Source organism: Silene latifolia, chromosome 4 (assembly GCF_048544455.1).
Source record: "Silene latifolia isolate original U9 population chromosome 4, ASM4854445v1, whole genome shotgun sequence".
Classification (NCBI taxonomy): domain Eukaryota; kingdom Viridiplantae; phylum Streptophyta; class Magnoliopsida; order Caryophyllales; family Caryophyllaceae; genus Silene; species Silene latifolia.
Genome location: NC_133529.1, coordinates 13,338,519 through 13,364,029, shown reverse-complemented (window position 1 = coordinate 13,364,029; position 25,511 = coordinate 13,338,519). Strand labels below are relative to the sequence as shown.

Below are 25,511 nucleotides of genomic sequence, written 5' to 3'. Positions count from 1 at the left end.
GAATTTCTAAATTTTAGTTAAATGAACGCTAACCAATGGAACCTAACAAATGATAGCTTCATATAGTCTCTAACTCTCACCCTCACACCCAATAGTACAACCAACATCGCGAGGTAACATTATACCGTAATATGGATCATCTTCATTTTTTTTTCTTTTTATTTTCTTCCATTTCCTCTAATACAACAATATTAAATTATTATTCAGCTTTCAACTCATCAAACATTCAATTGTAAGATCGTTTTAAAACGAAATCTTGACCATTAATGAAAAAACAAAAGAAAATGGAGAGAGGCCATCCACTGTTTGCATGTGTGGTCGTTATTCCCTCAATCCGTACGACTGTTTGTACACACATCAATTCCATGGCCACAGGGCCCATAGGCTACAACCCACAAAAAAACCACAGGCCCACGGTCCATACTCCATAGTCATTAGTCCATACCATCATGCACACGACTATCACGTGACGCTGTGGACCAAAATCACGCTCATATAGTTTCAACAAAGCGTCTTGTTTGTGACGGGCTAATCCCGTCACAAGCTTGTGACCTCTCACAAAAAGGGAGAGGGGACAAGGTGGGGCACCCCCCATGTACTTCCCACTCACCTCTCATGGGTATTTTGTGAGAGAAAATGGTATCCGTTACAAGCTTGTGACGAATATCGCCGTCACAATTGGGATTTTGTGTAGTTTCAATATTGTAATTCAGATAGTTTCAATTCAATTTATTTCTTCAGCTAGTATTGCTATAGACGGATATATATCCGTCTATAGTAAAAGACGGGTCAAATAGTTTAAAAATGGTGACATTTTTGGCCCCCACCATCCCACTTGTTGCTTGTCCTATTATGAATGTGGTATTGTATTTGACCCGTCTTTAGTTATTGACGGATATGTACCGTCTATAATGAGATTTTGTGTTATTTCTTAGTCGACAGTTTCCGTTCAATTTATTTTTAAGTTTCACTTCTCTTAAATTTAGTTTATTTCAGTTGAGATCATTTCTATCCAAAGACGCAAGATTTACCTATTCTAGGCATAAATCGTTGTTTACGAACAAAAAGTTTGTCATATATATAAGTGGAAGTATACATGATCTCTTTTCATCTAAAGAGGGATACTGCCCTGCTAATAGAGACTTAGGTTTTGTTCTTTTCGACTGATAGGGAGGTGAACTAAACCGAACTTAATGAAGCTGAACTGAACTAAATAAAGCTGAAATAAGAGTCAATTTGAGCTAAACTAAGCTGAAATTAAGCCAATAAAACGAAGACTTTATTGTATTAAAAAAAACTAAAACCAATGAATTGCAAAACAAAAGAGCTTGACTTTTAGCTTTATACGAAGTTGTATACGCTTAGTGACGTTATACTTTAGAGAAGTGAAGTGCATAAAGGGTATCCTCCAGAATAGAAGCATTGAAGCATGATGAGGTCAGAGTGTGAGTGTGTGTGACTTAAAAATAAGGAGTGCAATAATATCATGATGTGGAGTATGTACTGTGTGGTTTGTGTCAGTGTAATTAATGACTAAAGTTGAAGGGCCATAGTCATTCGTCATGGGCCTGGTCCCTTCTGCTCATACCTGGAATCAGGACGGGCCTTCTTTTTTCTTGGGCCTCTTCTCTTCTGACACCACCCACCTATTTGTTCATCCAGCTTTACAAACATCCATTTTTTTTTAAATGTAAATGCTTTGTTTTTAATAATTTTATAATGTAAATGCTTTGTTTTTAATAATTTTATACACAAATTCTCATTATAGACGGATACTCGTATAGACGGATACCATTTCCCCTTACAAAATACCCATTTTCCATTTGCCATAAAGTGGGAAGCACATGGAGGGTGCCCCACCTTGTCCCCCTACCCATTTTATTAGAGGTCTTTACCCGTCTCTTTACCCCACCCGTCTATACCAAGACCTATTGAATTTTATATACGGTTATAGTCCTGACATACTTCGCATGCTTGGAGAATGTAGAAAAAAATGTGTAATTTAAAAAATGTGTTAAGAGTGCGGTTAAAATTAGACCAAATTTAACTATTTTATCCATTAATTATCGAGAAAATTGCAAGGGTTCAAGATTCGTCAATCTTATTTTGTTTAACAATCTTACATGTTACACCACCCCAAAATACCTTAGAATGATAATTTCATACCAACTTTAAACCAATGGCAAAGTTAAGAGAGGGTTAGTAGGGACACTCATCTTCGCTAAAGGATGAAAATATCAAAGAATTTAGTTAATATTTTCAAAATCATTTCGAGTTTCCCATAAACCATTACCCCGCTCATTCCTGCTAAAATTTGTCGACCCTTTTAAGTTTAGATCATGACTCCGCTACTATCTGAAAACATAACTGATTACAAGCATCTAAAAAGAGTTAATTTCCACTTCCTTAATGAGCCTTTAGGAAAAGCGCTCAAACTAAAACTTAAGATCGATGATAACAAATTTACAAAAGTTAATCGATGACACTTGAACATGATGAAGTTAAATATCTATATCTATAAATGGCCCATAGATTTGACACAGGATTTGTCATCACAAGCAAGTCTAGGAAAATAGCTAGCAAAAATGATGAATAGCACACATATATTCTACTAGCTAGTACGAATACGAAATAGTTACTATAAAGAGGAAGAAACAAGTGAAAGGATCAAATCTTAAAATTTAACCAAATGACATACGAAAGAATGACATAAGCCTAAGCAATAAAACAAAAGAAATCACAGCAACATCATTTGTGTTCCCAAATTCCTCAGTCTTCTCAGACTCCTCACAGTCTTTTACTTATCACAGATATCTCAGTAATAATAATGCACTCTCAGATTTTGCTTGCATTACAAGCTGTCAGACATTACACAGTTCACTCTCTGACCTTCAAGTGTCACACAACTCAACACATGCATGCACGAACTCTTATTAGTTTCAATATGTCTCTCTTGTGACATATATATCCGTCACAAACTTGTGATTGGTCAAGTACCATTCACATTGTTAGAAAAGACAAAAGTAAAGTGCATAGGGAATTACGAAAGACTTATCTTTATCTATGCAAGTGAGTTTTATTTGACCTGTCACAAGATTGTGACGGATATTGCCCGTTACAAATGAGAATTTTTGTATTAGTTTTCACCTATTTTTTACGTATGATTTACACTTTTCTTTTTGGCTTTTGTTTTACAAGAATATTTATTAATCAGTTTATGATAGTACTTCCTCCAATTCTTAGGAATTGCTAAATTTAATTAAAATATTCCTCATATATCTTGAAAAATGTAGCAATTTCAGAGAATCGGAGGGGAAGTATATTTTAGAGTGTGATCGTAATCATCCTTTTTGTAGGGGATTTTCGTAGGGTAATATATTTGACCACACACACTAATAAAGACAAGAATAACAGGGACACAAATATAACGAGGTTCACCAAATTGGCTACGTCCTCACTGCGGTTGCACTAGGATTTTATTGATCACACTCAGAGATTACAATAAGAGTAATATACACAAGAGACTTAAAGACTGCCCTTATTATTACACTTATAACTCACAAGGAGGATTTGAGGGATGCATAAGAACTGAGCACTTCATCTCCTTTTATAGGCAGAACTCTACTCTTCTACACGTTCTTAATTGCACAAGGAGCACCTTTTTCTTCATGCTAGGCGCCCACCACTTTCTTCATTACATACTACTTTCCGTAAGTTACTACAAATTTGTTGACAAACTTACTTTACTCCAAAAATGGAGGGACCCATTGTCAACAACCCACTATCATGTCAACAAATCTCCCACCTCCCGACACTTTTGGAGGTACCACGAAAACACCTCATTTACCTGATCCACCTAATACAACCGCGTCTTTGCTCATGCCGACTGCAAGAGCCCAATCGAGGTACAGTCCAACCTCGACCCATTATCATCCAAGTCTGTTCCCAACGGCAACCATACATGTCGGGTTTCACCCATCGTTCCTCGGGGCGTGCACTCCCACCTGAACGAAACACCCTTTCGTGCCTCCTTGGAACTACTTGAATTTTCGCACACATCCCAGCGTGCCAGTTTCACCTTGTGCGTTCTCGGACCACATTCTGCCTTCAAGCCACCGACTTTACTCACACGGTGCTTAGTGTAAGGCCCGCTATGCATAGTTTTCGGATCCCGCGACAAGTCTCGTGAAACAATTTTAGACTTCATCCCTCCAGCAGCTACTCTACTCGTGTCGCAACACCCTGCAGTGGTGTACAAAGTTCCACTCTTAGTCCCACGAGCTAGTACCATAGCTTCCTTGACTATTTTCCAGGAACTCCCCTCAAAGACAACCTTGTAGCCTGCTTCATCGAGCTTTCCAACAGATATCAATTTCTTTTTCAAGTTCGGGATGAACATGACATCTGTAAGCTCCCACCTACTCCCGGTCCGGGTCGGATTTTCACATCACCTCTTCCCATAATTGGCATAGCCTTACCATTCGCCAGGTAAGCGGTACCACACCTTCCACCAATAAATTTATGAAAGGAATTTTTACATGGGGTAGCGTGAAATGACACACCAGAGTCTAACACCCAAGACTCCATCGGATCTTCGACACTCACAGCCAAAAGATCACCCTCACTCTCAACAGCTATCGCCGTACTACCATCCTCATAATTACGCTGCTCTCGGTTTTTCCTAGGATTCACACAATCCCTCCTGACATGTCCACTCTCACCACAATTCCAACAAGTCGGGCCACTTTTCACTCGTGACTTAGATCTCCCATGATGACCACCTCTATAATTTTTCCTCCCTCTACCCTCTGCAATTAAACCACTCACATCATTGACTCCGGAGGTTTCACCTAATTCCTTCTTGCGAATACTTTCGCTCAGAATTAGATCTCGTACCTCGTCAAACTTGAGCTTCTCTTGTCCTTGCGAACTACTAATTGCAGTGACAGTAGTATCCCAACTACTAGGTAACGAGGATAACAAAATTAAGGCTTTTATCTCGTCATCAAAATCTATTTTTACCGAACTAAGTTGCCTCGTGATCACATTATAATCATTAATATGATCACCATTGTGGTTCCTTCATGCATCTAGAACCAAACAGTCTACGCATAAGGAATACCTTATTTGTAGCAGATGGTTTCTCATACATGTTCTCCAGGGCATTCATCAAGTCAACCGTCGTTGTCGCATTCATCACATTGAAAGCAACGTTTCGCCGCGTCAACCGACCACACCTAGCGCCTGCCTATCCAATTTTTCCCACTCAGCTTTCTCCATGGAATCCGGCTTAGAGCCTTCCAATGGGAGATGCATATTCTTCGAATACAAATAATCAGTTATTTGCATTTTCCAAAAAGCAAAATCGTTCCCGTCGAATTTATCGAACATGATTTTACCTCCTTCCATTATTGCGAATTTTTGTGGTTCACTCTCCCTCACCCTTACTCGCCCAACCGGGCTCTGATACCAGTTTGTAGGGGATTTTCGTAGGGTAATATATTTGACCACACACACTAATAAAGACAAGAATAACAGGGACACAAATATAACGAGGTTCACCAAATTGGCTACGTCCTCATCATGCATTGCACTAGGATTTTATTGATCACACTCAGAGATTACAATAAGAGTAATATACACAAGAGACTTAAAGACTGCCCTTATTATTACACTTATAACTCACAAGGAGGATTTGAGGGATGCATAAGAACTGAGCACTTCATCTCCTTTTATAGGCAGAACTCTACTCTTCTACACGTTCTTAATTGCACAAGGAGCACCTTTTTCTTCATGCTAGGCGCCCACCACTTTCTTCATTACATACTACTTTCCGTAAGTTACTACAAATTTGTTGACAAACTTACTTTACTCCAAAAATGGAGGGACCCATTGTCAACAACCCACTATCATGTCAACACTTTTTTTTTCTAGTTCAGCGTACATAATGGTTGGGAAAATATATAGTCTCTCCATCAGTCCGACTTAGTAATAATATTATACACTGGGCACAAACCCAAAAAACCACAGATGTAATAGAAGAATTGCTCAGGCATGTTCTAACGTGGCACGACACGATACGCCATGGACCGTGCTTCCGCCATTTCCATTTGACTAGCTTGGCACGACACTACACGAATTCCACCATCTCGTAACATGACTAGCCCTATCACGGCCCACTTTCATCTTTACCGACGTCCGAATCATATAATTGGGAAGGAGGGAGGCATCTGAATTTTTTTTTTTAAAAAATTTTTATAAACTTCAATGCTTTCATTTCCTTCCTTTTATCTTATGAGTATTTAATATCCTACTACCTGTTCTTTTGGACCTAAATTTAGATTATTTCATCTCAGTTCAACTTGTTTCTTCACAAATAAACTTTTATTTCAATTCAACTATTTTCAGCAAAAAGAACTCGATCTTGAAGAAAATAAACAAACTTGAGAAAATCCTAATGTGTATTGGGTTGACTAATAAACCAGTAGGTCCACAACTCAATAACTTATCTCCAAGTACCACGTGCATGTGTATTTAATTGTGTGAGAGTAGTTCAAGTGGAGAGGCTTTTATGACTTTCGTATCACAAAATCTCATTTGTGACGGCACGTATCCGTCACTTTGGAGTGACGGATACCATTTTCTCTCACAAATGACCCAAATTGAGGAGAGAGGGAAGCACATGGGGGTGTCCCCACCTTGTCCGCCTTACCCGTTTTGTGAGTGACATTACCGATCACTTGCTCCGACCCGTCTTCATCAAGACTAACTGCTTTCGTATATCACATACCCGAATGTAGTCAACTTTAATGGAGGTATTATTATACGATGTGTTTTAAGGTGGTCTTGGGACTGCTTTTCCCCCCCACAATTTCCTCTTTCACCTAATAGGTAAATATTGGCAAGTGGTATACCATATTGTCTCTTTTCCAAGTCAACATCAAATAAGCGTACACATGGTAGATACAATCTTAAGCAGTAATCTATGGTAGGAAACTAGGAATAAGGGATTGGGCATTTTACTTTGGAGTATGTTCTTGTTTCCGTAGGATGAAATTTAAACCAGCACTTACAACTACGATTGTGATTAGTATATATATAGATAGTAACAAGAATATACTTCAGTATCGCTATGTCATTTTCAAGGCTCGCTTGGAATGAAAGTAATAATTAAGGGAGGAAGCTAAAATGAACTAAGAAATGGAAGGAAGGGATGGTGGTTGGAGATAGAAATGAGGAAATATAATGTAATAGCCCCTCCATTAAGGGATTAATTGTACCCTACCTCTCCCCTCAAGTAATGCATTACCTCCATATGGAGGTAATAATTTCTCCCCCACCTCCTCTTTCCACCCTCCACAACCACCACTAACCACCAATCTCTTTCTATTTCTTCTTATTTTAGCTCCCATTACTCCTTTAATAATTACTCTCATTCCAAGCAAGCCTCGAGTGATGATGTAACAAACAATAGTGTGACGGAAGTACGATTTTGGTATGGGGAGGGAGAAAATGATCACTAAATCTCATTGAAAACGGACGATATCCGTCACAAGCTTATGACGGATACCGTTTCCTCTCACAAAATACCCATTGAGAGGTGAGTGGGAGACATGAGTGCTTCCCACCTTGTCCCCTCTCTCCTTTTTGTGAGAGGTCACAAGATTGTGACGGGATTAAATCACAAAGCAAAAGACTAATTTGAAAAATGATAGTGCATTTTGATTTGTAGTGAAAAATGTGGCAAGACTCAAAGAGGATTGAAAATGTAATTGATAATGAATAATAATAGAACATCTAGGCCCTGTTTGGTAAAACAATGATTTATTTTAAGATAAAGTAGATTGCAAAAAGTGATTATAAATGATGATTTTATCGAAGGTTTGACTAGCATATTATAATTAGTAGAATTAATTTGAGTGTTTGGTAATTGGTAGATTACGATTAATAGATTGTTAGTTTTCTTTGTAAAATGGAGAAAAATTTCCTATTTTACAATATGCTGACCAATATGCTGGGGTAAGTAGCATATTGTAAAACAGCATATTGAACCAAAATATGCCGTTTTAATATGCTATTTACCAAACCTAAAATTAGAGAGCACTTGTTAGAAATTATAAATCACATAATATACATATTCATATATGTGACATTTTAATTTAGTCATAAAATTAAAACTAGATCTTATGCATGCAAACTAAAATAGACAAGAGAAGAAATCGTCTTTCTTACTTTGGGATTTCGGATTAAAGGGCACAAGTAAGATCTCCTTCTTACTTGTTCTTGAACTTTCCTTAAAATGGATGAACAAAAGGTCCAAAGTAGAACCTCTCCCGAAACTGAATACCCAAAGAAATCTCTTAATAACTTATATAAATATAAGTTATACTTAAAATTGACACAAAATATTGTGTATTTTCCACTTGAAAATTTCAGCCAAGAGGAGAGATATATCTGAGTTTTTATTTCTCTAAAATGTATCACATATGAAGAGAGTATTTTCTTACACTAGAAAATTAGAATTGTATGAATGAATAATAGAGGAACCCATTTGTTCCTCTTAGTGGGAAAAACCGGTGGGTGGGGGGAAGGGTGCCCTTTGCATGGGCTTGTTTTTCTACCCAAGAAGATAGACATACAAGGCTAGTCCTTAGGGTTAATAATCATGTTCCTATTTAAAATAAAAAAAACACAATATTAATCCTAACCCTTCCCTTATTTCGGCACATATAAGATAAAATGGGTAGTCCATTTTATTTTGTCATTTGTCAATTGTGACATATGTGACATGTTACTTGACATGTGAAATTGTAATGTATTTTTAACATATTAAAAATCAACATATTCATTAAATATGTCATATACAATATTGACTAGTAATTCGTAATTACTTGTACCAAAACGGTTTATCAAATTATAAATTACAACGTCTTGTATTTATAATAAATTATTCATTCAATTTAAATTTAAATTTCAATTGTTTCGTAAACAATAATTTTTATCCAAGCAATAAAACAATTCAATTACTTAGACTGTATCTAATATAATCGAATTACAATAACACACGTTAATTTTACTCACAAGATCATCCGTCAATTTTAAGCAATTTAATTAACTCGTATCGGCATACGATTAATTAAATAATCAATTAAGAGTATTTCCCTATAGGTATGACCTAAGGGGATCAACTGATCACCACCGCCGCACGACGAATGTCAAACTCTAGTCACCAATCATTACCGATATGTGTGGACCATTGACTCAGTAAATATTACATCCCACATGTATTCTTAAAATGAGATTTAAACATGTGATCATCATGATCAACAGTTGTGATCGCATTATTGTCGGAGGACACATATTTCAACAATCTCCCACTTGTCCTCGACAAGTGTGCGTCACCAATTTCCTTGTCCTATTACTATCTCCCACTCAATGTAAGGTGTCTTTCAGGTCGTACTTGCAAGTGATCATATTGAGAGTGGTTTCCTCGATCTGGAGAATAACTGATTGACCGGAATTATCTACCATAGATACCTTCCGAGCGTGGCCACGCATTTCCAGTTCATTTCTCCTCGAGTGGCCTTGAGATATTGTTATAACCCTAACAAGGGGTGGACAATTCTTATCGCACTTATTCCCTTCGACTAGCCACAACCATCATAACCCAAAATATGCCTATTTGACCCCATTTACGAAGGTCGTAGTAACATAAATCAAAGTTAATCTGAAACTGTGCCACCTTAGGCGAACAGTATTTAGTCAAAAGAATCGACTCATTAGAATACTATAGTAGCTCTCGCTACGACCAGGCTATATAAATTTGCCAGAACTTTATAAGCGGTCATTAGCCCGACAAAGTGTTCCTAACAGTCTGCCTATGTGATCGACCAGTCATTCTCATATGACTTTATGGCACTTGAACTTGCCATCAATCGCATCACAGTCTAGTCACTTCGAGACGTCACCTCATGCAAGTGACTATGGGCGATTACTATGTCAATTTAGTTCACTTTAATGGGGTTCAATCTTGTCTCCACAACCCATTTGAATATGATAAAGTAATGGAAAAACAAAAGACAAATGTGATTATGTATATGATCAAATAAAACAACTCTTTTATTTCATATCAAAATCTAACATAAAACTGGCAAGCGTTTGAGTCCCATGGACGCAACATGTCCATCATGCTTAGCCTGCGATAAAGGCTTGGTGAGCGGATCAGCTATGTTATCATCCGTCCCAACCTTACATATCGCAATTTCCTTTCTTTCAATGAAATCTCTAATTACTTGATATTTTCTAAGTACATGTCTAGATCTATTACTAGACTTTGGTTCTTTAGCTTGGAAGATCGTCCCACTATTATCACAATAGAGAGTGATGGGATCATTGGCGGTAGGTACTATACTCTTAGACCTTCCGTGAATTGTCTGATCCACACAGCTTCCTTGGCAGCTTCTGATGCTGCAATGTACTCCTCCTCCGTTGTTGAATCCGCAAACACAGCTTCCATGAAGCTTCTCCAGCTAACCGCACCACCATTGAGCATGAAAACGAAACCAACGTCATCTCTATCCGTTTGGAAACTTGAGTCCGTGTAACCATTAACACGGAGCTCGGTGTCTCCTCCAAACACTAAGATAGAATCCTTAGTTCTTCTCAAGTACTTAAGGATGTTCTTGACGGCTATCCAGTGACTCTCACCTGGATTTCCTTGATATCTACTCGTCATGCTCAAGGCATAAGAGACATCAGGACGTGTGCATATCATGGCGTACATAATTGATCCAACAGCGGAAGCATAAGGGATCAACTTCATGCGTTCAACATCATGGGGTTCGGAGGGCGATTGAGATTTGCTCAATATTGTCCCATTTACCATAGGTACCAATCCCCTTTTTTATTTGTCCATGCTGAAACGTCGAAGAATCTTATCAACATAAGATTCTTGACTTAGTGCCAATATCCTCTTGGATCTATCTCTATGGATCCGGATACCTAATATGCGTTGTGTTTCTCCTAAATCCTTCATTTGGAAATGGTTACCTAACCACTTCTTAACAGAAGACAACATTGGAATGTCATTTCCAATGAGTAGTATGTCATCGACATACAAGATTAGGAACACAACATTGCTCCCACTGAATTTCACGAATAAACATGGTTCCTCAACACTTCGAGTGAAACCATTCTCTTTTATCACATGATCGAATCGATGATTCCAACTTCTAGATGCTTGCTTAAGACCATAAATGGATCTCTTAAGTTTGCACACTTTGTTAGGATTTTTAGGATCGACAAAACCTTCGGGTTGTATCATGTACACCTCCTCTTCTAAATGCCCATTTAGAAAAGCGGTTTTGACATCCATTTGCCATATTTCATAATCATGAAATGCGGCAATCGCTAACAAAATCCGTATGGATCTTAGCATGGCTACGGGGGCGAAGGTTTCATCATAATGAAGACCTTAGACTTGGGTAAATCCTTTTGCCACTAGCCTAGCTTTGTAGACATCATCATGCCCTTCTATGCCATTCTTGACCTTGAAAATCCATTTGCATTGAAGAGGTCTTGCCCCTTTAGGCAAATCCACTAAGTTCCAAACTTGGTTTTTATGCATAGAATCCATCTCGGACTTCATGGCTTCAAGCCATAAGGAGGAATTTGGACTAGAGATTGCGGCCTTGTAGGTGGCGGGCTCGTCACTTTCTAAAAGCAACACATCGAGTGTTCCATCTTTTTCGATAAGTCCCACATATCGATCGGGATGGCGAATAACTCGGCCCGTTCTTCTAAGTGGAGGAGGGACAACCGTGCTAGATGACGAAGGAACATCTTCTGGCGTCTCTAACTCGGTTTGTGGCTCTTGAACTTCATCAAGTTCAAAATTTCTCCCACTCTGTCTCTTAGAAATAAATTCTCTTTCTAAGAAGACAGCCTCGCAAGACACAAACACTTTGTTTTCTTGAGGTTTGTAGAAGTAGTATCTTCGAGAGGTCGAGAGGTAACCTACAAAGATGCATTTTTCGGATCTTGGGGCAAGCTTGTTGTCGGTCTTTGCCATGACGTAAGCATCACATCCCCAAATCTTCATATAGGATATATTGGGAACCCTTCCCGTCCACATCTTATATGGAGTCTTTTCGGTTGTCTTTGTGGGACTATTATTCAAAGATCTAATTGCGGTTTGAATCGCAAATCCCCAAAACGAGTTTGGTAGCTCGGTTTGACTCATCATTGATCGAACCATATCAAGTAGGGTTCGATTTCTCCTTTCGGCAACACCATTGAGTTGTGGTGTTCCGGATGGAGAAAGTTGTGATATAATACCACAACCTTTCAAGTGTGAATCGAATTCAAGGCTAAGATATTCTCCACCACGATCGGATCGTAGTGCTTTTATCTTTTTGTTCAATTGGTTCTCTACTTTATTTGAAATTCCTTGAATTTCTCAAAAGTTTCACTCTTATGTTTCATTAAATAGACAAACCCATGTCTACTCAAGTCGTCGGTGAAGGTTATGAAATAGTCATAATTTTCTCGAGCGGTGATACTCATTGGTCCATACACATCGGTATGTATGAGTCCCAATAGTTCACTAGCTCGTGTTCCTTTACCGCTAAAAGGATTACGAGTCATCTTGCCAAGAAGGCAATATTCGCATGTTCCATATGATTGATAATAAAATGGTGTAATCACATTAGTCGAAATTAATCTTTTGATGCGATTCTCGTTTATGTGACCTAATCGACAATGCCAAATGAACGATTCATTTGGATCACTTGATTTGAGTTTCTTTGATTGAATGTTGTAGATGTCATTAGTCGGATTCGAGGTTTCTAAAATGTAAATGCCATTAATGGAAGGAGCTTGGCCTATGACTAAGTCGTTCCTTGAAATAGTACAACGATTGTTTTTGATGACAAAACAAAAACCGTCCATGTCCAACATAGCGATTGAAATAATGTTTTTAGAAAGTGTAGGCACATAAAAACAATTATGTAAATACAACTCAAATCCATTAGGCAAAGCTAATACATAAGTTCCCTTGGATTCGGCCGCTACTCGAGCTACATTTCCAAGGCGTAGATCCACATCTCCTTTGCTAAGCCTCTTCACGTCTCTTAATCCCTGTAAATGATTACAAAGGTGAGAACCACAACCGATATCCAGTACCCATGTCGTAGTGGAAGTATAATTTACATCAATAACATAAATTTCCTTAGGAATTTTACCTTTTGGAACGATGATTCCTTCCCTTATATTTCGCAAATATACGGGACAATTTCTAAGCCAATGTCCAATAATGACACTCATCTTCAACTTGCTTGAAGTTTTTTTTCCTTTTTTTCCCTTCTTCTTGAACCTTTTGCCCTTGGAAGCAAGAACTTTATTGCTTGAGCTCCCACTAGTTTTGACATCTTTCTCTTCCAAAGATAAAGATCCTATAGATTTTATGAGGCGGTCTTCCTGAGACCGGCTCACAAGAGATCTTGTAGTAGTAGGTGGTCTAGAAGAAGTGATGAAGTTTATGTTTCCATCCAAACCTATCCCAAAAGAAAGTTCTCTAGTAGTGTCGAAATCATTGTTGAAGCAAACGTCGTCAAAAAAATTGTGGCAAGACTCAATAGTTATTGGTGTAGTAGCGACCGTGTGGTGATAGGAGGCAGTTGTTATACGCTCCTGGAGGCAGTTGTTATACGCTCCATTGTGATCACCCACATAGCGGGGGAGGATTCTGGGTTAGCGGTTATGCTCCCAGGCGCAACGAGGACGTTGCGTTCTTCAAGTGGGGGTGTTTGTAACACCCCACGGTAAATGAAGAGGTCCAGTGATAGGCTTAAATGACTAGTGCTTAAAGGAATTAGAAGTACTACTCATATCAACAAAGTGCACTTTCTTTTATGGTCATCCATGCAAAAGAACTCCAAAGTTAAGCGTGCTTGGCTGGGAGTAGTCTTAGATTGGGTGACCTCCTGGGAAGATTCCCGGGATGCCCGGGATGTGCATGAGTGAGGACAAAATGCGCTATAAAGGACCCGTGTTGATATGTGGGGCATGTACACAGCCTGGTGAGCTATCATAAGTAACCGCTCCCTACCCGGTTTGGGCCGGGGTGTAACAAACGGTATCATGAGCCTTAGATTGTTTGCATGCAAATCGGTTTATAGTTTTTCCGAGTTATATGATTAACATACAAAACTAATTAATTTGGTTTTATGAAGATAAACCTAAAAATAACCTTGCATGTTAAAAGTTTCTGGTCCTAAGTGATTTTTAGGACATTTTGGTTTATTTATAGATTTTATTGTTCATTTTATATAATAATGGCATTAAAATGTGATTTTTATGATAAAAATGTCATTTTTGGACTAAAAATAGCTAAACTTTGATTTTTTCAGTGGTTTTTGGATATGTTTTCAAATATATTATCTACTGATGGCCTGTAAATTTTCATGATAAAATGAGTTGTTTTGCTCGAAATATAGATTTTTCAAGTTAAAATCATATTTAAATAGATAAATAGGTTAATATGAGTTATATTTCGAATCTGGTCATGCAAATTTAGTATGTTTTAACATGAAATTTTACAAAATGTGTGTAAAATATTTGGCTATAATGAAGTCTTTATGCATGATTTATGAATTTTTGATGAAAAATCACATAAATAGTGACTTTAATTAGTAATAATGCTAAAACATACTTCATGACTAAGGAAAAACGTCACATGTTGCATTTTATCATATATTTCAGATCTAAAAGTGAAAAGTTGATGAATATAATTTTTCTCATATTTTAGGGTCATATTTGTTAAAACCGTAAACCGCAACATTGTTTTTCTCGATAAATTTTCGAAATTTTTAACCTAAGTTTTTGAACAGTATGAGTGTCATGGTATTTTTCCAGAATTTTCATGAGTTTAAATTTGAAATTTTGAAATTATTTGAAATTTTTATGATTTAATTTGAAGTTTATGGCATAATTTTGTATTTTAGGTCCATTTATGAACAATATTAAAAAATCTAGGTTAATTATTGTCAAAATATTACTGGGGACTAATTTTGAGTCCTAATTTGGTTAGGGTAATTAACTTGTACATAAATATGAATTTATGTAATTATTGTGATTTTTAAAAGGTTAAATCACGCAAATCCGTAAAAATCGATTAATATACGATATCGGCTCTTTAAAGGCGATTCATCGTAAAATTTGGCATGTTCATACATATTATAATGCTGAATTTTATTCATGGTTGTCATATTTTAATTTTATGTAATTTTGAATTTTGTAATTTTACTTAGTATGGCCTTAGTTTTAATTGGTATTACCCGAAATGTATGGAAAGATCGATTCGGTTGTAATTATTGTGATCTCGTATCACCGTTTTGTAATTTAATAGATTTATTTTATTTTAATTATAAATGTATAATAGGAAATTATGTAATTTATTATGTAATTTAATTATTCCGGAGTTCCTTGAAGACGGTGCCACTCAAGAAGGCGATCCATTAAAGAAAGTGTTGCCTTGAAATGCGTGCCAAGACCGAAGTTCAAGGGACCAAAGGAGCTGGTTTCCGAATTTGTAATAGTTTATTAGATTTACTATTTTAGGAAGGCCATACTAGGATTTTATTTATGCTTTACATTTTATTTATATGTTGCATGCATCGCTAAATCGCCATAACTAAAACATGCATTATCATTTTATCGAGTTTATCGACCGTGTCAATTACAATTATCGTAGTTCACCGCTTTAGTTCACTTAAAACGTGATAGATAATAAATTGACATAACCTCTCGCTTAAATAAACAATTGAGACTTAGCCTTACAAAAAAGTAGAAACCATGAAAACCTATTTCCTGAGAGAGTGCGCTCGGCCCTACCGGGGTATAAACCTTGTTACATAGGGGAAGTGGGTGATAAATGTCTATCCACCGAATTCATGTTGATAAGGGATGAATCGGCCCTACTGTGCCCAAGTTGATGTGGATTTGGATCATGGACACATTTATTCGAAATTTGGATTGAGCTCAACGGAAGTATTCGTGACCGTAGTCGCATGTGTTCCGGGCTAAAGATAAATATTAATGTAATTTTATCGACCAAGAGTTCTAAAAGTAGAATCGATTAAAGAGTTAATCCACCGAGTTATATTGATAAGGGATGAATCGGCCCTAACGTGCCCAAGTTAATATGAATTTGGATCTTGAAATCATTTATAATAGTTGGGTGGAGGTCACTATATAAATGCTCATATCTTGTTTAAATTTCATTTACAAGTATGACTAAAAAGACAAATGTTAATATTTCCTTTTCCTCCATACTTGAAGTTCATTACAATGAATCCATCAAACGCTACTACACCAATAACTATTGAGTCTTGCCACAAATTTTTTGACGACATTTGCTTCAACAATGATTTCGACACTAATAGAGAACTTTCTTTTGGGATAGGTTCGGATGGAAACATAAATTTCATCACTTCTTCTAGACCACCTACTACTACAAGATCTCTTGTGAGCCGGTCTCAGGAAGACCGCCTCATAAAATCTATAGGATCTTTATCTTTGGAAGAGAAAAATGTCAAAACTAGTGAGAGCTCAAACAATCAAGTTCTTGCTTCCAAGGGCAAAAGGTTTAAGAAGAAGGGAAAGAAAGGAAAAAAACTTCAAGCAAGTTGAAGATGAGTGTCATTATTGCTATGACATGAGACATTGGCTTAGAAATTGTCCCGTATATTTGCGAAATATAAGGGAAGGAATCATCGTTCCAAAAGGTAAAATTCCTAAGGAAATTTATGTTATTGATGTAAATTATATTTCCACTACGACTTGGGTACTGGATACCGGTTGTGGTTCTCACCTTTGTAATCATTTACAGGGGTTAAGAGACGTGAAGAGGCTTAGCAAAGGAGATGTGGATCTACGCCTTGGAAATGGAGCTCGAGTAGCGGCCGAATCCAAGGGAACTTATGTATTAGCTTTGCCTAATGGATTTGAGTTGTATTTACATAATTGTTTTTATGTGCCTACACTTTCTAAAAACATTATTTCAATCGCTATGTTGGAAATGGATGGTTTTTGTTTTGTCATTAAAAACAATCGTTGTACTATTTCAAGGAACGACTTGGTCATAGGCCAAACTCCTTCCATTAATGGCATTTACATTTTAGAAACCTCGAATCCGACTAATGACATCTACAACATTCAATCAAAGAAACTCAAATCAAGTGATCCAAATGAATCGTTCATTTGGCATTGTCGATTAGGTCACATAAACGAGAATCGCATCAAAAGATTAATTTCGACTAATGTGATTACACCATTTTATTATCAATCATATGGAACATGCGAATATTGCCTTCTTGTCAAGATGACTCGTAATCCTTTTAGCGGTAAAGGAACACGAGCTAGTGAACTATTGGGACTCATACATACCGATGTGTGTGGACCAATGAGTATCACCGCTCGAGAAAATTATGACTACTTCATAACCTTCACCGACGACTTGAGTAGACATGGGTATGTCTATTTAATGAAACATAAGAGTGAAACTTTTGAGAAATTCAAGGAATTTCAAAATGAAGTAGAGAACCAATTGAACAAAAAGATAAAAGCACTACGATCCGATCGTGGTGGAGAATATATTAGCCTTGAATTTGATTCACACTTGAAAGGTTGTGGTATTATATCACAACTTTCTCCACCCGGAACACCACAACTCAATGGTGTTGCCGAAAGGAGAAATCGAACCCTACTTGATATGGTTCGATCAATGATGAGTCAACCGAGCTACCAAACTCGTTTTGGGGATTTGCGATTCAAACCGCAATTAGATCTTTGAATAATAGTCCCACAAAGACAACCGAAAAGACTCCATATGAGATGTGGACGGGAAGGGTTCCCAATATATCCTATATGAAGATTTGGGGATGTGATGCTTACGTCAAGGCAAAGACCGACAACAAGCTTGCCCCAAGATCCGAAAAATGCATCTTTGTAGGTTACCCCTCGACCTCTCGAGGATACTACTTCTACAAACCTCAAGAAAACAAAGTGTTTGTGTCTTGCGAGGCTGTCTTCTTAGAAAGAGAATTTATTTCTAAGAGACGGAGTGGGAGAAATTTTGAACTTGATGAAGTTCAAGAGCCACAAACCGAGTTAGAGACGCGACTTATCGAAGAAGATGGAACACTCGATGTGTTGCTTTTAGAAAGTGACGAGCCCGCCACCTACAAGGCCGCAATCTCTAGTCCAAATTCCTCCTTATGGCTTGAAGCCATGAAGTCCGAGATGGATTCTATGCATGAAAACCAAGTTTGGAACTTGGTGGATTTGCCTAAAGGGGCAAGACCTCTTCAATGCAAATGGATTTTCAAGGTCAAGACTCAAGAATGGCATAGAAGGACATGATGATGTCTACAAAGCTAGGCTAGTGGCAAAAGGATTTACCCAAGTCCAAGGTATATTGATTGGTCAAACATGCTAAGACCTTTGAATATGTTAAAAATTGGCCAATATGCCGTTTACCAAACAACGCCTAATCTATTGAGTAAATCAATAAGAATAACGGATTGGTTTCCGATAAGAACTTGTTACACATCTTTGTACTCAACGTCTTTGGGTGAAGCGATGGTACTCACTAAAAGTAGATATAGGGTAGGGCTGGGTTTGAACAATGTTGACCAAAACTGTCCCACGTGAGGGAGCGAGCCGGAATGGGCTGTCTAATGCCTGGCCCATGAGGGGTAGTCCGGGGTGAGCTAAGTGCACCTACCCTTTCATTTCTCAATTATTTTTCGTGAGCCAAGCGGACCGAGCTCTCAAAATTGGAGTCCAGACAGAGTGGTGGGTGAACGGGTTGTACAAAACTCGTCCTACACGACGACAAGTCTTAGTCCCAGCATAGTTGGCACCGATTAACATGAATTATCACCTGAATAAGTCTGAATTATATGGACATTTTAATGTTTTCTGCTTCAAATTCATTTTTTCCTTTTAAAAAAATCGGCATGTGAACTGACAATTCCAAGTATATTTGGTGATGGCCATGATCATCTACTTGGGTTGATGGGTTGACCTTGAAGTAGAGGCTTGACTTAGCTATTACTCTAGTAGGCAATAACATAGTACATGAACATGACACACAAGACAGAGAGGGTCGGCCTTCTGGGCTAGTTGCCCAAACTATATGGTATGGACTATGGAGCACTGTTAGTTTGTTACAGAGAGGAACTTGCTACTCCTTTATCCTAATGTAGTTTCATTTCAAGATCGGTTCTGAAACCCATTTAAGAATTGAAAAGGCATACGTGCTCACTCGGCTCTTCGTAGTCTTCACTCATCACACAATTTAAGGTTTTGTAAGATAAGTAAGACAACAACTCAATAATGGTGACGGAACATGACTTGCAAAATCAAACGAAACTCATAGAAAAGTGGAGAATGGAACTCACATAGTCGACTATTCCACCACTCATGAGCTGGAATCATCCAACTATTTGAGTCTTTGTGAATAGATCAACATTTCGTAACCCTTGAGCAGGTATAGCAGTTAAACCCAGTAGATTGATCTAGTGAGCCACGTACGCCTGCAAGGAAAACTTCTATATTATTAACCTGGAGAATCCTATTAGTTCTTTAATCTAAGGGTTAAGCATTAAACGAGCTACGGTATTTTCACATTCAGCTGAATAATGATTTTGACTAAGCAGAAAAGAAAGACTATCAGACAGATGATAATCAAAAGAAACCTTTTAAAGCATCCTAAATCCTGAAAATTAAAGTTTCACTGCCATACAGCGAACCAAAACAGTTCGATGGGGGCAGGGCACATGAAAAATACAGGGAACTCCGTATTCATCATGTAAAAACTAAAAACTACACTGAACAACCGTACTTTCCTGTTGTTCATCAAATGACGAAATTATAAGGAAAGTGATACTGACCTCAACTATTACAGCATAGCTGACATGTTATTGGATCATGAAGAGAGATCAGATAAGTAAATCACATGAAAACATCAGACCATTCTCATAAGCTCTCTATGCAGCAAGCATCAACTACTTCCAACTTTCTCAAAGTTCACAGGTTTGCGGAGTTGCACGCATGTTTACTCCGCTGGTAAAACTTAAATCATTGAGCGGAAGATAGAATCCTGCAATACATAACAAAAATGTCTACACTTTCTTTCCACATTTACACTACATTATTCAATGCCAATCACTTAGCACTATAAGCAGAATCAATAGTTTAATGGACAATGTAGGATATAGCAAGTATGAAATACAACAAGTGAACCAAGCACCATGCAAAGTACACGCTGTACCATCAAAGGTGCCACACCGACAACAATTCACCTACCTCCTTAGAACAAAATATGGAGTAAGAATCAACGCTATTATACAACTACAAAGCTCTCCGGTAGTCAAATAGAACAACGAATTGTCCATCGGCAATGAAGAAACATCTATAAATCAAGGAAAAGATGTGATAATGTAACAGACATGAAAACAATAACTACTAAAAACTGAATGAATCAACTGTAAACATTGATAACTGATCCTCAAAGAGAACAATATGAAACCTGCGGTTACAACAGCGAAATTTTACTAATTCAAAGTCCTCTTTGCCAGAACAAAACAAAGAATACCTAATGTCTGAGAATAAAAACAACTCAGGACATTGTAACGACTAGCTCTACAAATCACGAGCATATCGATTAAAAAAGCTCGACAAGCTTGTCACCTCCTATTATGATTTATGAGGATGATTCTAAGTCCTCCTACAGCACTAAAAGTCACAAGGTTTTCCCTGCTTGGTATTTACCCGCTTTGCCCTTGGATTTACACAAAGCAATTCTAGATCATTGTCGATATCAATCTGTTTCTGACGACATCCTTCAGAGCAAAAGGCTCGAAAATAACTGCGATTGGAAATCAAAAGAAAAAAAAATAAGCTACTAGCTTTGAGAGTAATCATATGCAAAAACTCTTGTTCTTACTAGAATACTCCAATGACATGTCAAAACCTCAGAAACAGAGTATTACGAATTTACGAGTTTCATAGTTCTCATACTAGTAGATTCGAAACCTAAAATTATCGACGATTCCATACAGCCTATATGTTACTTAGACATGACACTTCACGTTGGCGATGTGTCGCATGTTCGTCACTTTGATACCTCAATACGACACGACACTTTGACACTTAGCCGTTTTTAACACTCGTAGCCGAGTCTAAGTATAACAAGAAAATTGTGGTTTCAGATTAAATTCATGGGTGAAGTATATGATCTGAAAACATTTCCTTTGTATGTTTAACATCCTATGAACAACTTCAATCAATCCTTAATTCTACAATTCATATCTCGTTTCAGTTTCAGTCGACAATTCCACAAACTTATTGTTGATCATAAAAGTATTCTGTAATCAGCAACAAAATTAAGTAGGATTTCAACTACTACATCGATCATTATTTCGTAACTAACAACAAAATTCAGCATAATCAACAGAAAAAATTGTTTCTTAACAGGTGATGGATAGTCACCTACATTTCCTAAAGAATTATTGTACGATTTCAGCCGACAATTTAACAAATCTAACAACAAAACACAGTATGATTTCAACTATTAAATAAATCGTTAATTTCATAACTAACAGCAAATTTCATTATGATTTCAATCAACAGCAAAATTAGTTTCTTAAAATGCAATGAATAATCACCTAAATATGCTAAAGCATTATCGTTTCAATTATTAAATCGAGCGTTAATTTTACGATTCCTATTACGTTTCAATTTCAATGAACAAATAAACAAATGTAATTGATCATGCAATTACTCTGCAATAAACAGAATGATTTCAACTATTATATCGATCGTTGATCTTGCAATTAACACTGAAATTCAGTATGATTTCAATCAACAGCAAAATTCGTTTCACAACATTAAATCAAATCGATCGTTCTATTACGATTCGTAGTTCGTTTCGATCGACAGTTCATCTAATCTAATCAATATTTCTGCAACTACTACATAATTAACAGCGAAATTCAGTAAAAGAACTTGCGAAATTAATCAGCAAATTAACTCAATTTTACAGAAATAAAATGAGATTTATAAAAAAGTAATACCTGTACATGAAGATGTCAGCATTATGAGGAATATTTTTACTACAATAACAACACTTCTCCAAGAAGCCACACATGTGCGGTGAAAAATCTTCATTTCTCCATTCAATTGACTCCCGTACTGGTGAAGAAATGCTGAAAATCGTCGGCTTTTTTCGTCGATTTTCCGCCATCGCTTCATTTTTGCGAAACAGTCCGTCGTTGCGCACCGGAAATGGTTGCGGAAGGGCGGTGGTTTCACCAGCGCTTGACGAACGAGATATACGAGATCGCTTCACAGTCATCACCGTAACAAATAGGAATGATAGGAATCGCCGAAAGGGAATGTTATGGAGGGTTAGGGTTTTGAGAAGGGGGGATTATTTGGAAGGGAATAAAGTCGGTGAAGAACTGAAGGTGAATGAAGGGAAAGGAGAGAAAGTGATGGTTAGGTGAGGATGAGTTATATATAGGCTGCTGTGGGACCCGATTTTGTTCATGGGCTGGGCTGACTTGCGCTTATTTTAGAGGCCCAATATCGAGGGGCTAATAAAAGATAGGAGCCCAATAAGAAGAAGTTACGATCTGAAAGCTTGCGGTAACTCTCGTGAAGGACCATCATACTCCCTCCAATCCACACCAAACTCCTCATTCACTTTTTGGAGGTCAAATTTCGAAAAGTTTGACCGGTAATTCACTCAAAACTATAAATCATTCAAAAATAAAAATTACATATTTAGTTTTGTTATGAAAATATCTTTCACAAAATTATATTTTTTGTGAAAAATTTCTACATTTAAAGGACGAAAACTACGGTCAAAGCGTCGCCTCGAAGACCACCCAAAAGCAAATGGGGAGTTTGGTGTGGATTTGAGGGAGTATATTATAGGACGAGCCTAATAAAAGATAGGAGCCCAATAAGAAGAAGTTATATAAAAACGAAAAATAAAATAAAAAACCCCATAAACATTACTTAAGTGGAAGGCCAATCCACCCATCAACAATTCCTCCAATTCATCACGTCCTTATTGAGTCGACTTCACGCCACCTCTGCAATCCCCGTCCTCACCATCCCATCTAATTGTCACCTCTACAATTTACATCTTCATCACCTTCGTTCGCCATTGTTATTTTCGTCCCCAATTCACCATTGTTATTGTTGTCGCCACCTACTATTCACTTCCTCTACTTCAACCCAACGATTAAAACAAAAAAAATAAAGAATGTTGAGTAGCTGCTGCCGCTGGCGCCGCCACCAACTACTTAGTTTGTATTGATCTGAAGAGTTCAGATTTTAAAATTAAAGTCCAATAATCCTTTAACTTATTGTTTTAATTTGAATACTTGTATTTTTATAGTGAATTTTATCTTTTGTTTTCAAGGAAGATTCATGGTTTATGTAGAGAACCCTAACTTTTAAATTGAAAATTAGATTTTATATTATTTCAAAATCTGCACATAAGCCTTATAATTTAACAAGTTTAATCTTTGAAACTCATGATTTTCTGCTTTGTTTTTGTAAGATGTGGTTTTTACCATGATAACTATCATTTTTAGTTTGACAACTTATTGTTTAAATTAAAAATTATGGCTTTGAAACGATTATTTTTTGGGAAGGAAACGCTGCGAAGTATAGTCGTCATTCGAGGCCAACTCGGAGGTCCGATCATTGGTGGCTTAAGGATGGAAGTCGGTAAGGAGAGGATCACATAGAAGAGAGGTGAATGGTATTTGGTTAAGAGAAGTTGCACAGTTACAAATCAACATCTTATAACTTGCATCTCATGGGTTTTTTTATTTGTTGTTTTGGACTTTGTCTAATGGTTGATCTTATAGTACAAGTCCGTCTCATCTAACAATTGTGATATCAAGATTCAAGACCCATTACCACTTTTTATCTCGTGGAATAAATTTGCAAAATTAAGTGTTGTTCCCTTGATGACCTTTCGTTTTCCAGTTATTTATGTTGAAATACCCTCTGAATTCTTACATTAGGTTATAGTAGGGGTGGTCAAAGGTGCAATAAGCCCGGCCCGTCCCGCCCCCTGGGTCACTTTTGGCCAGGCCCGTCTCGACCCGTTCCCCAGCCCGACCTGACCTGCCTTATATCTGGCCGATTTCGAGTCCCCAATGTCAAGCCTGACACGTCCCAACTCGAACCCGGCCTAAGCCCGCACCAGGTATGCCCTAAAACCCACGTTAAACCAGCTTCATGGGTCAGCTTTTACTCGGCCCACCCTAGCCCGTATAGACCTGCCCTCAATCTCGTGCCGGTTTTGGGTCTCCTAAGCTATGCCCGCCGCAACCCGTGACCTGACCCGGACCCGATCGACCCGCACTATTGACCAGCTCTAGGTTATACCATGATTTGTTTTTTTAAGAAAAACCCAAACTCGGGTTTCACATATATTTTGAGAATCAAATTCAACAAAGTTTCTAATATAAGGAGGTAACGAAGTACGCGTAAACCGCTCAATTGTACCCAACGAACAAAAGTGAGCAAGTTCGTGTGCAACACGATTCTACCTACAAATAACAACGAAATTAAATTAAATTATTGCAAATCGACTGAATTTCATCCAACACTAGGAAGAGTTCATTGCGCCCCTGCACATTTTGATGTAGAGCTTCGACCACTACTTTGCAACACAATATCCTTATGACCTCGCGCACCGCTTCTTGGACTCCTTGTAAGATCGCCTCAGCAACATTTTGAGTTACCTCAGTTCGTCTCCGCTCCGCTCCGCTATAGCCCATATCACCTTTCCCTCGACATCCCTACATATTGTCCCCATCCTTGTTTTGATGCCTTCTTTCACTCTCGCATCCTCTATCTTGCTGCTGCTCCTTCCACTATTCTCATTCCCGTCCATCCCCCACCCACTCAACCTACTACCTCATTCTTCCTTACCATCCGATCGAACTGATCAACCTCCCTCATAAGCTCCCTGACTCGTCGAACTACATTCTCCCTATATACTCTTTTTTCATCGAACATAACACAAATTATTTCTAGCCTACCAAATCGCCCCATACCCGATCATGAACAAGAAGTACTCTCCCTCCTCAAGGTCCCTCCACACATCCTCCACCCGCTCATAATCTTATGATAATCTTACTTCCACTCCCAACCCTTCCCATATCCCTCCCACCCACCTACCTACTTTCCCTAACAAGATGGAGACTCATCTCATTGTAACAAAACGATCAAGTAACATTGATGGGAATCCCCTTAGCACCGAGATTACTCATTGGGGCTAAAGAGTCAATGCAAAATTGCTAGAAAAACACTTTAATTCGAGGCAATACCTGGGTCCAACATGATGAGTCATAATTATATACATATTTATGCCTCCCCTTAGTTACTTTTGATACGATTTTCGTGCTAATTATATT

The 25,511-nt window shown here is 37.7% G+C and overlaps 1 long non-coding RNA gene across 1 annotated transcript; it reads right to left on the bottom strand.

Annotated features, from left to right (window-relative positions):
* Positions 1–20,451: 20,451 nt before the first annotated feature.
* LOC141652093 (uncharacterized) lies at positions 20,452–22,554 on the bottom strand. The gene is made up of 2 exons (XR_012546966.1): positions 22,140–22,554; positions 20,452–20,932 (listed from the first exon to the last, which is right to left on the bottom strand). It is a non-coding gene; the product is annotated as an uncharacterized LOC141652093 (long non-coding RNA).
* Between the last annotated feature and the right edge of the window lie 2,957 nt (positions 22,555–25,511).